Source organism: Lontra canadensis, unplaced genomic scaffold (genome assembly GCF_010015895.1).
Source record: "Lontra canadensis isolate GAN:19392208 unplaced genomic scaffold, GSC_riverotter_1.0 scaffold1152, whole genome shotgun sequence".
Lineage (NCBI taxonomy): Eukaryota > Metazoa > Chordata > Mammalia > Carnivora > Mustelidae > Lontra > Lontra canadensis.
Window position 1 is genome coordinate 899 of NW_022632136.1, and position 15,459 is coordinate 16,357.

Consider the following 15,459-nt stretch of genomic DNA (forward strand, 5'->3'; position numbering starts at 1 on the left):
TGCTTTGCTGTGATTATAGTGTTTTTTCCCTTATTAATGGAAATACTTAGAAGTTTTAGAAGATGAGGATACTTCCTAATAGAATAGAGAGTCGAGTTTAATCTCTTTGGAGACTCAGAATCTTTCAGGAAATCCTAGAGAAGAGAAGGGATTTTTAAATTTTATTTTATTTATTTATTTGAGACAGAGACAGAGATCACAAGTGGGCAGAGCAATAGGCAGAGGGTGGGGGGAAGCAGGCTTCCTGCTGAGCAGGGGGCCCAATGTAGGACTCGATCCCAGGACCCAGGGATCATGACCTGAGCCGAAGGCAGAGGCTTAACCCACTGAGCCACCCAGGCACCCCTAGAAGGGATTTTTTTTAGTGATTATTTTAGAGTCAGTGTGAGCATGGTGAAGGGCGGAGGGAATGTGATAGATAGAGGGAGAGAAGCAGATTCCCTGCTGCGATCAGAGGCGATCATGGTGTCAGCACCATGAGACCATGACCTGAGGTGAAATCCAGAGTCCTACCGTTATCCGATTGTGCAACCCATGTGCCCTTGAAGGTGAGTGATTTCTTTTTCCTTTTTCTTTTTTTTTAAGATTTTATTTATTTATTTGACAGAGAGAGACAATGAGAGAGGGAAGAAAAGCAGGAGTGGGAGAGGGAGACACAAGCTTCCCTCTGAGCAGGGAGCCCGATGCGGGGTTCAATGCCAGGAACCTGGCACCATGACCGGAGCTGAAGACAGATGTTTAACAATTCACCCAATGAAGCACCTTGGTAAGTGATTTCTTAATGAAGATTCATGGAAGTTGGAGAACAGTAGGTTTCCGCAATCTAGGATCATGGAGAATTCAGGGTTTTCGTTAGTTTAAGGTGTTGGGAGTGAGATGAAAGCTCAAGCTCCACATGCAAGGAAATGGCACCGGGCAGCATCTGTCTCGAGCCATTACGTGTGCCACACCCTGCCCAGCATGGCGCTCCTTATGTGGCCTAAGAGTGATCAACATCTGCCTGGGCAGAGTGCTGCTCAGTACGAACACCATGTGTGCTGGCCGTCACACTCCGGAGATGGGGATGGAGGTACGGAGTACCTTCAGCTCCCTGTCTTGAACCCCGGAGGGCTTGGGTAGCTCTCTTGCATTTTTAGACATCTTTACTGTGTATTTCTCTTAGTGAGGAGAACTACAGTTTCTGGAATTTGAAGGTACTGTCTAATATCAGAAGAGAAACCGCAACATTCCCATTTCTTCTGTATTCTCTTGAATCATTCATATGAAGAGTAAGCAGGTGAGAGGGTTTTCTATTATCAGAGTTCTGCATGTTGCAGGGTAAAGCATAAGCATTGTCTGGCATTAGGAGAAGTTCTTAGGTACAGTTCTCCAATCGTGGAGGGCATAGAGGGTCGCTACACCCTGGGGATGAGTGGGAGTGGCTAGTTCTTGTCTTGCCGCACCGGTTTGTGTGTAATGTCCTTCGCGTATGGATCCTCTTCAGACGGAGGCACCATTATCAGCACAAGTTTATGTACACAAATACTCAGCAAGGATTACATTTTTGTTGTCCCTTAGATCATTTATGGGGGTGGATGTGGTGTTCCTGTGTCCTTGTGATGGCTTGAAAGGCACAAGGATCCTCACAAGTGGTTTCGATTACAGGTGATACTAGGTGATTTCAGTGTTCCATTCATAATAATAATGTTTAGAGAAGAAGTAATGTTTAGAGAAGATGAAGGATTCTCCAACTGGAAGGAATACTGGAAACAAGGTTGTTCTCTCTGGGTCCTTGTCCTTTGTCAGGTGATCTTATCAGAGATGAGGGTATCTTGTGAGGGTGTCTCATGAGGGAAGTATGCAGATTGGAGGACCAGACTTGAGCTGTCCCTTGGGTTCTGGAAAAACGTTGGTTAGTGTCATCGTGATGTTCTGAAAGCCACAGTTGAGAGTGCCAGAGGGGTTTCACAGGGCCACTAACTAGAAGTATTTTGTGTGTAGTGCCCTACTCAGACGTTTGCTGATACTTAGACTGTGTGTAAAAGGCTTTTCTCATTGTAGAGTGATGCTCAAGAAGAACATTTGGGATGTGATCAACAAGTGTTGCCAGGACATCTACAGCTGTCTTCATGGTGTTTTCCTTGAACTCAGGAGAGCCTTGGGAGCCACCTGGATCGCAGGTTTCAGTAAGATGGTTTCAGTCATCTATAATACCTAGAGGTTGGAGAACACTAATAGAATTTGTGAGCATAGGAACTATTTTGTGGTTTTTTTGGGTGCTCTTGATCCCCTGAGTAGAGGTGAAGACCGTGAGATGATCGATACTTCAGTGAGGTTATTAAGTGGAGGGAAGTGTATCTCCAATGGTTAGTGCTAGGAAAAATATTCTGCACGGTCATGATGATTAGGGGGCGATCGATCTTGTGAGGGTCAGTGGGTTGGTCCTCCACCTTGAGTTGTGCTGTTTGCAGAGACCTACCTGGAAATGTGCCTATCACTTAGCATTTGTATAATGGGTATGTACTCCTCTAAACAGAGGGGTGATCTGTAAAATTGTTGGTGGTGGCCTTTGGCCCACTGATGATGGTGGAGCTGCATTGATCTCTCTGTTGTGTGACTCCAGTTCCCCAGCTCCCTGCCAAGCCGTTTTGTTGTGGTTTCTGGTATCTTCATAATGATATCAGCGATCCGTACCTCAACATAAGCAAACCAAGTTAAGATGTTAAAGATGAAGGTCTTTTCCAAGGTAAGAAAAGAGCACAGAAATGCACTTGTTTTCTTTTGGTACTGATGTTAGCCTGGAGAGACATGGTGTTTGAGGAGTGTCCCGGCCAGCGCGACAAATCGACCAGGAACGTGAGGGTAATAGGATGAAGAAAAAAACTGGAGAAGCAGAGAGATGGGGGCAGGAGGAGCACTGAGGAGGATATCCAACAGTGCTGATTTTATTCCACTTCCTACAAGCATTTATAAGGCAGACCACAATAGAAGGAGTAATACATCAGCATCTAGTCAGATAACCGCAAGTTCCTATAACAAGTTTACATTAACTACAAACAAATCTCGTGATGCCTCGTAGTCACGGCTAATGCCATTAGCTACTATTGATACAAGAAGTTACAATCAACCAGGGAGTGGATTATGGGCAGTACAGGAACAACAGGGACCAACTAAGAATTTATGACCCTGACCACATTGTTCCCTTCTGTAGGGAGAACGTGGGGGAAGTCACGTAGGCGAGCACACGACACCTAGCACAGACCCCTTCTCAGGGCTGCTCGTCTTTATCGACCGAAGCCTTTTGTGCGGCTCTTCAGCCTTTAAAGGAGGCACAAGTCAGGGCCTGGCTTGGTCCTCGTCTCAAGCCTTACCGTGGCCTCCCACAGAGGAGAGTTTAACTGAGGGAAGAATTTAAGGTAGAGGGGAATATATTTGTATTTTGTAGGATTATGGGAAAAAATTGTGGAATTGTGAAGATGATACAGTAGGGAGAGAGAAGAAAGCTACTGTTGGTAATGCGAGCACAGCTAGAATAGAGTCCGGATATTCATGTGTACGGTGTGCAGTGCCCACCCAGAATGGTGCTCATCACATAGACTAAGTGTAATGAGTACCTTGCTGGGTGGAGTAATGTCCAAGAAGAACCGCATTTATTGTGTACTTCTGGAAGTAGTAGGTTTGAGAGGTGTATGTGACCTCAAGCTGCCTGCTTTGGAATCCCGGGAGTGCCTCTTCAGCCGCCTGGTTGTGAGTTCAGGCATCTGTACACTGATTTGAATGATCAGTTTCTAATACTGTGAATTCTTTCACGTTACAGAGGATAAAAATAATTCGTAGTGAAGGCAGAGAAGAACAGAACATGCTAGTTCAGTTAGTGTCCTCCTAATCTAAGGTAATCTTACAGCAGGTGTGGGGACACCCATAGAGGGAAGGATGCATGTTGGAGGGCATTAGATTACATTGGCATTCTCTAGGACTGTGAAAAATCTCGGCTGGCATCAACTGTGTGTTTGGTAGAGAGATAAAGAGTACATTTGAGAATGAGAAAGGACTGGGTAGGCCTTCTGTTTTGTGTTTTGTTGTGCCCTGTGCCTTAAGTAGTATGTTTTTTGATTACTTAGACTCTGTTTTTAATAATTGGGTAGAAGATGCGGCACCTGGGTGGCTCAGCGGGTTAAGCTTCTGCCTTCAGCTCAGGTCATGATCCCAGGGTCCTGGGATCGAGCCCCACATCGGGCTCTCTGCTTCTCTCCTTCTTTCTCTGCCTGCCTCTCTGCCTACTTGTGATCTCTGTCTGTCAAATAAATAAATAAAAAATCTTAAATAATTGGGTAGAAGAACAATCACCAAGAACCTTTTAAGTTATGTTTATAGTGTGTATGGTTATGGACATGAATGTTGACTAGAAGTCCAATCTTGAAAGGCGGTGTCTGTTAGCTGCTTCTAATGGTAGTCCTCCACACTATGACTTCGGTGGTCCATTCTAAGCCATGGGATCGCCTTCAGAACAGAAGATTTCTTCCCATAGAAAAAACGCAGAATGTGCATTGTTTTTCTTGGTCTTCCTCCGCATCCAGCTTAATAGGGACAAGCTGAGAGTGTTTTGTTTTGTTTCTTCGTTTTCAAGAGTATTTTCACTGTGTGAACAGTGCAAGTTGGAGTGTACTGGTTTAACATTGTCTAATGTTATGGAAAATGTTGGGTATGTTGATTAAGAAATTGGGAGTGGTAGATGAAAACTACATTTGAGTGTGCAAGTGGGCCATAGAAGAGCGTATGTCCTGAAGTCATACTGTGTTCTGTTCCTTTTCTAACAGTGTTTATGTTTGTAGGTCAGTACCATGAATATGTACCATAATTGAGGAGGAACTCACAGAAAAACCTTGTTCTTGTTCTCCCTGGTTTTCATGATGTTCCAAGTAGAGTTAGATCTGCTGAGGGATTTCCCACTAAGTGAGATTAGCTAACGGGAGGGCAGTAGATGACCTTGTCTTGGATTATGAAATGATACTTGATTCTGTCCTCATGAAGTGGTGAGTAGAGGGATGAGAGCGCTACATGTCCAAGTCTGCAGTAGGCCGGACAGGTCCTGCAGCTTGAAGCCATGCTGTATATAGAGCACTGCCAAAAGGTGCCAGTCAGTTGTACATGTAACTCTGCTTCTGTGTGTAATGTCCAGGAAGAATGGATCTGGTGGCATTTGTATCACTGAATGACACTGGAGCAGTTGGTCTTCTTGAATGACCATGAATTCAAGAGGTCCTTGGGAGTAATCTCCAGATTCTTGTAGCATTCTGTTCCCAACAATGTGTTTATTTCCAGAGTACAGAAGATGCCTCTTACTGAAATAAGTGAACACAGAAAGCAGTCTTTTCTCTCTGGTTCCTCATAATCCTGCAGGTAAGCAGCAGAGTAGGTGAAGGTCATGCTAACATATTGGAGGGCTTCAAGGTCGACGGCACCGCTTGGGCTTTGTCGTAGGCTTATGAGAACGTCCCTGGTAGAGTATTTCTTATGTGGTGTGGAGGATGAGAAGAGGTACATTTCTGAGTGTGAGGTGAATTGGGCAGGCCCTACAAGTCCGGTCGTGCTGTGTGTAGTGCCTGGTCGGAAAGGTACCACGTGGCCTACATGTAATTGGCGACTGTCTAGGTAGAGTGATGCTCAAGTGCAGTAACTCTTTTCGGTAGATTCCAGAGCTGTGACGATGGTGGGTGTAAGGGCCTGCCCCTCCCCGAGAGGAACTTGCTTGTGGACCCTGGATGTAGGGGCGGGGCAGGCCGGGTGGAGACGTCCAATCGGTGGGGTGCACGTATATCCACTGGGGTGAATTGGGATTCAGTTGGCCTCCTGTGTAGGGGCGGGGCTCAACCACCCCCATAAAGGTTGGTCTTCGAGGCTGTTGGAGAGGAAGAAGGAGAGCTGTGAAGGAAGAAGAAGAGTCCGCGGGAGCAAAAGAAGGAGAGTCCTCGGAGAGGGAAGAAGAAGAGCTGTAAGAGCTGTGACAGCTTTTGTAAGAGCTGTAAGCGACGCCAGTGGCCCCGAGACGCCAGCAGCCTCGCCACCGCCGAGACGCCAGCAGCCCCAACGCTAGCGCCCCCCCCCCCCCCCCCCCTCCGACCCTCGGCAGCGGTGCCACGGGGAACGTCCTAGACGCCAGCAACCTCGCCGCGAACCCTGAGCCACCGCCTCGCCGGAGCTGCGTCATTCCGGGGAGCGTCTTCGTCTGGGAAAAGGCCTCCTTGGTGAGCGGCCCTGTGGGAGCAGCATCGTTGGGGAAGAGGCTTTCTCCAGAGGGGCCCCGCCGGAGCAGCCCTGTCCAGGGAGCGGCCTCACCAGAGCAGCCCTGTCTGGGGAGTGGCCTCGCCGGAGCAGCCTTGTCCGGGGAGCAGCCCTGTCCGGGGAGCGACCTCATTAGCAGCGGCCTCGACTGGGGAGTGGCCTCGTCGGTGAGCGGCCTCGTCTGGAGCGGTGGCCCCCTCTGGGGAGCAGCCTTGTCAGAGTGGCATCATGGGGAGCAGAGTCTGTTATCAGTGTTGTCCTCCTTGTCACTGTCGCTGTCGTCCTCTCCTCTTCGTCGTTGGGAGCGGCCTCGTCCTGGGAGTGGCTTCCTCTAGAGTGGCCTCTTCTTGGGAGCGGCCCTATCCGGGGAGAAACCTCATCAGCAGCGGCCTTCTTGGGAGTGGCTCTGACTGGGGAGCAGCCTCATCTGCGGAGCAGCCTCGTCCGGAGTGGCCTTCTTGGGAGTGACCTTGTCGGGATCAACATCGTCTTTTCGTAAGAGACAGCCCTGACCGGTCAGTTTGATTTTTGATGCTTGGCGTGAAATAAAGCTTTGTTTGATTTTCGCTTTATATCAGTCTCGTTCCTTTGATCACGGACCCTAACAGTGGGTATTCCCGTGTCCTTGAGTTTCTGTATTGAGCTGAGAGGATCCCTAGCAGCCAGCTTGATTGCCAGCATCCTCAGGTTCATGTCAGTGATCCCTTACCCCTAATGTGACACAGTTTAAGGAAGAGGAAGATGGTTTGTAAGAGAATAAACACAGCACCAAGCTTGTTTTCCTGGGTCCTGATAATTGTGTAGGTGAGAATAGAAACTTGATTTTAAAGATTTTTTTTTTATTTATTTGACAAGAGAGTGAGCGAGCACACAAGCAGAGGGAACAGCAGGTAGACTGAGAGGGAGAAGCAGGCTCTCTGCTGAGCAGGGAGCTCGGTGAAGGACTCCCATCTCAGGACCCTGGGATCATGACCTCAGTTGAAGGCAGATGCTTAACCCACTGAGCCCGCCAGGTGCCCCTGAAAATAGAGACCTCTAAGAACACCACTGATGGAACAATAACATTTACAGGGCAGTGAGGTGACATAGTGTACGTTTAAGGAACTACATTGGTTACAGGTATTGTGATGTGGTTATGTGGAGAGATGAAAGCTACTTTTCAGAGTTTGAGGATGACCTGGAAGTTCTTATGTGTCAATCATCCCGTGTGTACTGTCCTTGTCTGCAAGTTCTGGATCACACATCCTGTCTTTAGTTGGTGCCTCTTGAGGTAGAGTGATGCTTAAAAAAATAATGTTTATTTTGGCCTGTGGACAGTGTAGGTGTTGGGGCTATAGACATGGGTTAGCTGCCTACGTTGAAATCAGAAATTCTGTATCCGTTAACTGTATGTCAGACGTTTTCCAGATGAATTTAGTTGTCCCTTCCTACTAAAGTGGACACCTAGAAAGGAGAATATGAAGATACTTCTCAATATAAAAGAGCACACATGCAATCGTGATCTCCAGGACGGTGTAGAGCAAGTGAGGGGGTGCTACCTGAGGAAATCTTACAGTTCTGAGAGTCTTGGGTTGGATTTTCCTAGGATCATGGAAACATCTTTGCTTGATAAGTGGTGATAGGGTGGGTAGTGATGAGAAAGGGACATTTGTTAATGCCAGTTTTACTGGGCAGATTGCTTAATGTGAGGTAAGCTTCGTGTAGTGCCCTATCTGGGAAGGTGCTGATCGCCTAGACTAGTTGTATTTAATGTCTGTCTTGGGAGAATAATGGTGGACAAGAATAATGTATGTGGTTGCCTTGAGACTGGTTATGGAGATGGAATTTATGTGTCCTTGACATGCTTGCTTCCATTCTGTAGAGGATTTCTAACCACCTGGGCCTCATTTCAGGCAGACTTAAGGTTTCGGTGAGCTGTTCCTATACCTGAACATCTGAGATACAAAGAAGATACAGGTAAGTTTATAGTAGATGAAGAAACCAAATCAGACTTGCCAGCTTGATTCCTGGGACATCATCATCCAGGAAAATGTAGAGTATATGAGGGGATCTCCAAAGTGGGGATTGGAATTTGTATGGCACTCAGTTGAATTTTATTAGGGTTCTAGAGAAAATGACTGGTTCAGTCATTGTGACATTGGGGTATTGAGATGTAAGCTACGTTTGAGACTTGAAAATGACAAGGCACATCCAGATTGATGCCATGCCTTGGGTTGGGCCCACATTACACATGTGGGGACCATTTAGATGACATGTAGTTTAGCACCTGTCTGGTTGGAGTAACAATATGAAGAAAAACTGTCATGGTAACCTTTGGTCCCATGATGGGGATACAGATGTTCGTGTGCTTGAGCTGCCTGCAGTGAACTCTGCAATTAACTCTGGAGAGGCCAGGCAACCACCTTGAGGGCCGGCATCTTCAGGGTGGTTTCCGTGGTCCATTGCTGACAATGTGAACATCTAGGGTATATTCAAGAGGTTGGAGTAACCCTGACAGAAGGGAACACAGTACAAATCTTATTATCACTTTGTCCTTGTGATCACCTAGGTAAAAGGAAAGCATTGAGGGAATCCGCAAGATGGGGTGGGTACATGGGGCAGGTCAGTGCTTTGGCATTATCTCCGTTCATGGAAAGATACTTGGGATGTTCCTGAGGTTGTGGAGAGAGAAAGGAAAGTTACCTTTCAGAGTCCAAGAGGGAAAGGCCAGGTCCTACACAGTAATGCTATGCTGTGTGCAGTGCTCTACTCAGAAAGCTCTCGATCAATTAGATTACATGTAATTTGAGCCTCTCGTGGGCAGAGCAGTGTTCTGCAAAAGCGAGGTTTGTGGTGGCCCTCAGTGTTGGCAGTGGAAATGTCAGGGTCTTTGGGCTACACTGAATTCTTGCAGCCAGCTGCATCTCACTAATTCTCAAAGTGCTTTCCTAGGTCCAGTTGTCAAAATGTGCATGCATCCATTTTAGGAGATGAAGACGTGACCTAATAGAAGAGTCCTGGAGTGAAGCTTATTCTCTCTGGGGCTTCATCATCATGCAGGTAATGGGGATCCCCAATGAGGGAGGTTTACAAATGGCGGAGCAGTGTGTGAGGGTAGATGGCTCAGGGAAAATTGTGTGGTAGTCAATATGATGTGGTAGGGAGAGATGAAATACATACTTGGCAGTGCTGGGGTACTGAGGATGTCCTACATGTATAATTCTGCGTGTATCCTGGGCTTCATCCAGAAAGCCTGCCGGTGGCCTATACTCCGTGATTGTCCCCATCTTGACCGAGGAACTCTCGACAGAAACCATGTTGTCTTGGCTTTCAGACCAATGATAGGATGGAGATTCATGTATCTTTGAGTTGCTCCCTTGTAATAATGAAGGAAGGCCCTGGAAGCCAACAAGATGATTCATGGGTTTACTGCTAACAATGTGAATACTTAAACACTTGAGAAAGTAATGATATTCCATAATAAAGGAAGAGAGCACAGCAACAACTTCCTTCTTGGTGCTCAGAAACAGCCAGGTGAACATAGAGTAGAGTAGGGCGTATCACTGATATAGTGACTCCGGTCACAGGCTTGGTTATCAGCATTATCTGGGGAAATAGAAGAATCTCCTGTATGGTACACTGTTAACATGGTGAGAGACGAGAGCTACATCTGAGATTGTACAGGGGACCTGCTAAGTCCCATCTCATGTAATCTTGCCGTGGGAAGAGGTCTTTCTCAGAAAATGCCAATCCCTCAGATTTCATCTATTTAGTAGCTGTGTCTATATGGGAACATCCTCACTGGACACTGTTGGCCTTCAGTCCAGTTATTAGGGATGGGACAGCATGTGTCCTAACCTGCATGCCTTGAATGAGGAGTACCCTGGTGGACCCCTGGCTCGATCTCAGGCATACTGAAGGTGATGTCAGTGGCCCATTCCTCGCAACATGATAAAGTACAATTTAGAGAAGACAAAAATAGCTTTTCCTAGTTGACGAGAACATTGGAACAAGCTCTTTCTCTGTGCCTTCCTCATCATCCATGGAAACCTAGTGCAGTGGAAGGGCTTCTCTCTGAAGGAAGGCTGTTGTTTGGACAGCAGTAGTTAGGCCTTACTTAGGCTTAGAGGTGAAGCCTGGGTATAAATCTCAGTGGGTGGTTGGGAGAATGAAAAGGTACACTTGACAGGGCTGGGGAGACTGGGCGGATGGCCTGCCCTGAGCTCTGCGGTGTGCTGTGCTCTTTCTACTCAGACCGGGGCTGATCAAACAGACCAGGTGTGATGGGTGGTACCTATCTGGGTAGAGTAATGATCAGTAAGAACAACATTTTCTGTGACCCTCAAATCAAGGAACAAAGATAGAGGTTCATTTGTCCTTCATGGCTTTGACTCTGAAGACCGCAGGCTGCCACCTGTATTACATACATCTTCAGAGTGATTTTAATGGTGTGAGTTTTCATAAATACGAGCACAGAGAGAGGAACATGAAGATACTTCTTCTTAGAAGAGAACACAGAAACAAGCTTGTTCTTTCTGCATCCTTCTCATCATCCAGGAGAACGTGGAACAGATGAGGGAAGTTTCAGAGTTGGCAGGCAGGTCGGGCCTGGCATCGAGGAAGATGCAGCACCAAGGCTTCTTCCTCCCTGTTGGCGCTCACCACCATGGTGGCCAAAAGGAAATCAAAGTGAAGAAGGACTGCCGGAGAGCCAGTGGGCAGAGGGGGCCTGTGGGGCCCAGACTCCACATATCTGGAGTAGGGTGCCCTGCAATTGGAAGAAGGAGTTCGGAGCTGATAGTTTGGTAGCTGGGGCCATATAGTGGGGGCTCAGCACCAAAGCCCTCCAAGGCAACCTGAATAAGCTATGGTATAATGCCCAGTGCAGGGGAACCATCCATGTGACCAAGCCCCACACCCTGTGACCAAAGCCAAGGCCAAAGCCAAGAAAGAGAGGGTTAAAGACTAGCCCCCAGGTTTAGATGCCAAGGAGCCCGTACTCGTGCTCTGCCTCCCACAGGTGTAATGCTTAGCCTACCCATGCCTACTGTCTGTTAGATTGATGAACCATATCCTACTTCTTCCCTTTTACTCCTCTACCCTCCCCATCCCCAAATGTCCCAAATGGGAAGGGACAAGGGATTGTGGACAGTTTGAATCTCCTGCCCCGGAGGAATGTGATTCCTGGTAACCCCTTTTGTTCCTTCCCACCAGGTTGCCATTGCTAAGAAATAAGTAAGCTGTTGTTTTTTTCCCAAAAAAAGAAAAATAAGAAAAATAAAAGTTGGAGGGCAGCAATTTTCCATTTTGCAGTGTTGAGGAGAAATTGTTAGTTACTGCCCTCTCGACGTTTCTGAGTATGAGGGGGACCAGACAGGTCCTTTCTTTTGAGCCACGCTGTGTGTCATGCCCTACTGAAAAATGTGTCGACAACTTAGTCTGCGTGTTACTAGCACCTGTCTGGGTAGAATCCTACTCAACAACAAAATGTTCATGGCTGGTTTCAGAGGGGTGATAGGACAGAGATTCATGTGTCTTTGACTTCCTATCTTATACCCAGGAAGCCCCTTGCCATCCATCCCTGTCTCTTCTGAGGCACCTACAGGGTGATTTCAGTGAGTCATTTGTAGTAATGTGAATGTCGAAATGTTAGAGAAAATGAAGATAAATTAGAGTAAGGGCCACAGAGCAATGTATTTTTCTGTGGATCTTCACAGTTCTCTGGGAAACTTGGATCAGTGGAGGGGATCCCAAATTTGTGAGTTTTGCAAGTTGGAGGATTGCCGTACACCGTTCTTGAGAAGCATTAAAAATCTTTTGTATCATCCCCGTGATATGGTGGAAGGACGATGAAGGTTACATTGCAGAGTTTAGGGACTCAGCCAGTCTTAGTCTTGTTTTGTGCTGAGCACAGAGCTCTAACTAGTAAGGTGTCGCACATTGCCAGCTGTTACCGTTATGTCTCTTATGTAGTGTTTCTCAACAAAAACAATGAATGTGGTGTTATTTGGACACTGATTTTAGTGGACATGTTTTTCTCCTGTATCTGTGTATCTTGAACACAGATGATACCTGTCAGCCACTTAGATCTCAAGCACAGTCGGTATATTTGTGTCAGTGGTTCATGGTGAGCAATGTGAACACCTACAGTTGAGAGAAGAGAAGCATACTTTTTTATGAAGCAAGGGACACAGGAACGGCCTTGTTTTCTCTCAGAAATTGTAGTCCTCTGAGGAAACCTAGAACAGATGCGGGGAAACTCTGGGAAGGATGCTATTTGGAGGGAACTGGGTTGTCCTTCTATAGGGAAATAGAAAACTTGTGATAAGTTATCACGATACAGTTATCACGATTGGCTGTGTTGGAATTGAATGGTCTGTTTCAGAGGGAAAGGTGGTACAAGGATGTTCTCTCTCTCTCTCTTTTTTAAAGATTTTATTTATTTGACAGAAACACAACGAGAGAGGGAACACAGATGGAATGGGAGAAGGAGAAGCAGACCTCCCACCGAATCGGCAGCCCGATGCGGGGCTCGAACCCAGGGATCATGACCCTTTCATCTCTCTGGGATGAAATGACCTGGGATCATGACCTGAGCTGAAGGCAGACACTTAACGACTGAGCCACCCAGGTGCCCCAAGATATGTTCTCTCTTAAGTCCTGCTGTGTGTGGTGCTCAACTCAGAAATGTGCTGATGACATAGGCTAAGTTTTACTGTCCCGCTCTGGGCTGAAGAATGTTCCACAGGTACGAGTTGGTGGTGGCCTTCAGATGGGTAGCTGGGGTGGGTGAGGTATATGTCCTTAAACTGGCTTTCTTGGACCCTGGGGAGTATTCATAAACACCTGGTTCATATACCCAGTTTCCTCAAGAGGGATTCAGTGGTCCATTCCTGACAGTGTGAATACTTATATGTTAGAAAAGATACTCTAGAATAGAACTCTAGAACAGAAAAACCCATCTTGTTCTTTCTGGAGCCTTATAGTAATGCTGGCAAGTCTTAAGTACGTGGACTAGGTGACGGCAGCCCCACAGAAGGAGGAGTACAAATCGAACGGCAGTGGGATTGTCTTGTCTAGAGTTTTGGAAAAATGATAGATCCATCACACTATATTGGAGGAGAGATGAAAGTTGGATTTGTGAGGATACGAGTATCTGGGCATGTCCTTCCCCTTGAAGCCATTGTGTGTGCAGTGCCCTGCCTAGAAAGGTGCCAGTTGCTTAGACTAACGGTAATTGGCACCCCTCTGGGTTGAGTAATGCTCAACAAGAACAAGGCTTCGGATGGGGATGGTATGTCTCCTTGAGCTGCTTGCCTTGAAAGTAAGGTCTGGTAGCCAGCTGTATCTCTGGCATGCTCGAAAAGGTTTAGGTGGGTGATTCCATACAATGTTGTGACAACCTGGAGGTTAGGGAAAAAATGAATATACTTAATATATGCAAGAAGGGAAACCAGAAACCGGTTTTACTCTTGAGTCCTCCTAATCCTCCAGGTAAAGGTTGAGCACATGAGGCCATCATGATCAAGGAGGGTCCGCAAGTCTGAGGGCAGGGATCGACGATGGGTAATGGGAGTACATTCAGTCTAGTCTTCACACTGTATGGGGGAAATAGAAGGCTGCATTTTTGTAGTCAAGTTGGGTTTTGCAGGATCTGTCTTTTGAACCATGCATTTTGAAGTGACCTAGCCACCCAGATCGCCTTGGTAGAGGAACACTTAAGAATTACAACATTGGTGGTCACCTTCTGTCCCATGATGGATTTAGAGATACATGGGTCTTTGTGATGAATGCCTTAATACAGTTAGGGCCTGTGTCTGATAGCAGGGATTACTATCACAAGTTCAATGGTACGTTTCTAATAGGGTGCATATGTAAACCTTAGAGAAAACGTGATTTCTTACAGAAGAAGACACACAGGAAAATTTTTTGTTCTCTCTTTGTCCTCGTTATCATACAGCTGAAGGGATACACACTGTAGAAGGATTGAAAGATGGAGGCCAGTAACATATGTAGTCTTAAAAAAAAATCTGGGGTACCGTCCTCCTGATAGCACAGAATGAAAGATGAAAGCTACATTTGAGAGTATGACGAGGAATGGGTAGGTCCTCCACCTTGAAGCCAAGCCGTGTGTAATCCCTTCCCAGAGGTGTGAATTACTTACATCTAATCAGTGACTTCCAGGGTTGGAGGGAATCTCCAAAAGGCAGTGACTGGTATCTTTGCGACCAGCAACGTGGTTTCGGACACATGTGCTGTTGAACTGCCTACCTTGAACCTTAGGAAGGCCCTGGAAGCCTCTTGCATCGTAGGCATACTAAGAATGATTTCCATGGTTAGTACCCAAAACCGTGAACACCTACAGATTTGAGAAAACGATGGTAATTTCCAAAGAAGAGACACAGAAGCAAGGTTGTTCTGAGTATTCAGGTAAATATAGAAAAAGTAAGGGATTCCATACTGAAGAAAGATGCAGATGAGGTGACATTATGTTGGCATTGTCAAGGGTTAAGGAAAAATGATGGTTGCCGTCATCATGATGCTGTGGGGATGAGATTGGAGGCACTTAGGTGAGTGAGTAGGCCTCAGACATCAAGTGTTTTATGCCACAATGTGTGTAGTGCCCTGCACAGGAAGGTGCTAATGTCATTGATAAAGAATGATTAGTTCCTGCCTGAGTAGAGTAATGCTCACTAGAACAACGTTAGTGCTGGCCTCCAGAGTAGTGATGGGGATAGAGATATATTTGTCCCTGTGCTCCCTGCCGTGAACACAAGAGGGTACTGGCAGACGACTGGGTGAGATCTCGGGTATCTACCTCCAGATATCATCACTGGTCAGTTCTCATTGTTTATATAAAAGAAAAAGGAAGACACTTCGTCCAGACCCAACCTTGCTCGTTCTTGGTGCTCATCAATACCAGGGCACCGCAGAGTGTGTGAGTGGATCTTCACCGAGGGATCAGTGCACACGGGAACCAGTAGGTGGGCGTTACTAAGGATTGATGAACAGTAGGGGGCAGGGTCATCCTGACATGGCGGAGAGGGAGGCAGAAACTACATGTGACAGTGCAGGGCCTACGGGCGGGGCCTCCGCCTTGGGTCAGGCTGTGGCCAGTGTCCCGCCCAGAGCCCAGCCAGACCGGGAGCCCGCGTGTTGCGGGTGCCTCTCCCGGTAACGCGCTGCTCTCCAAGAACATCGCGGTGGCCTCTGGCGCTG

General features: G+C 46.9%; 1 pseudogene; it reads left to right on the plus strand.

Moving 5' to 3' along the window:
* Window positions 1-10,863: 10,863 nt before the first annotated feature.
* LOC116863425 lies at window positions 10,864-11,209 on the plus strand (annotated as a pseudogene).
* Window positions 11,210-15,459: the final 4,250 nt, after the last annotated feature.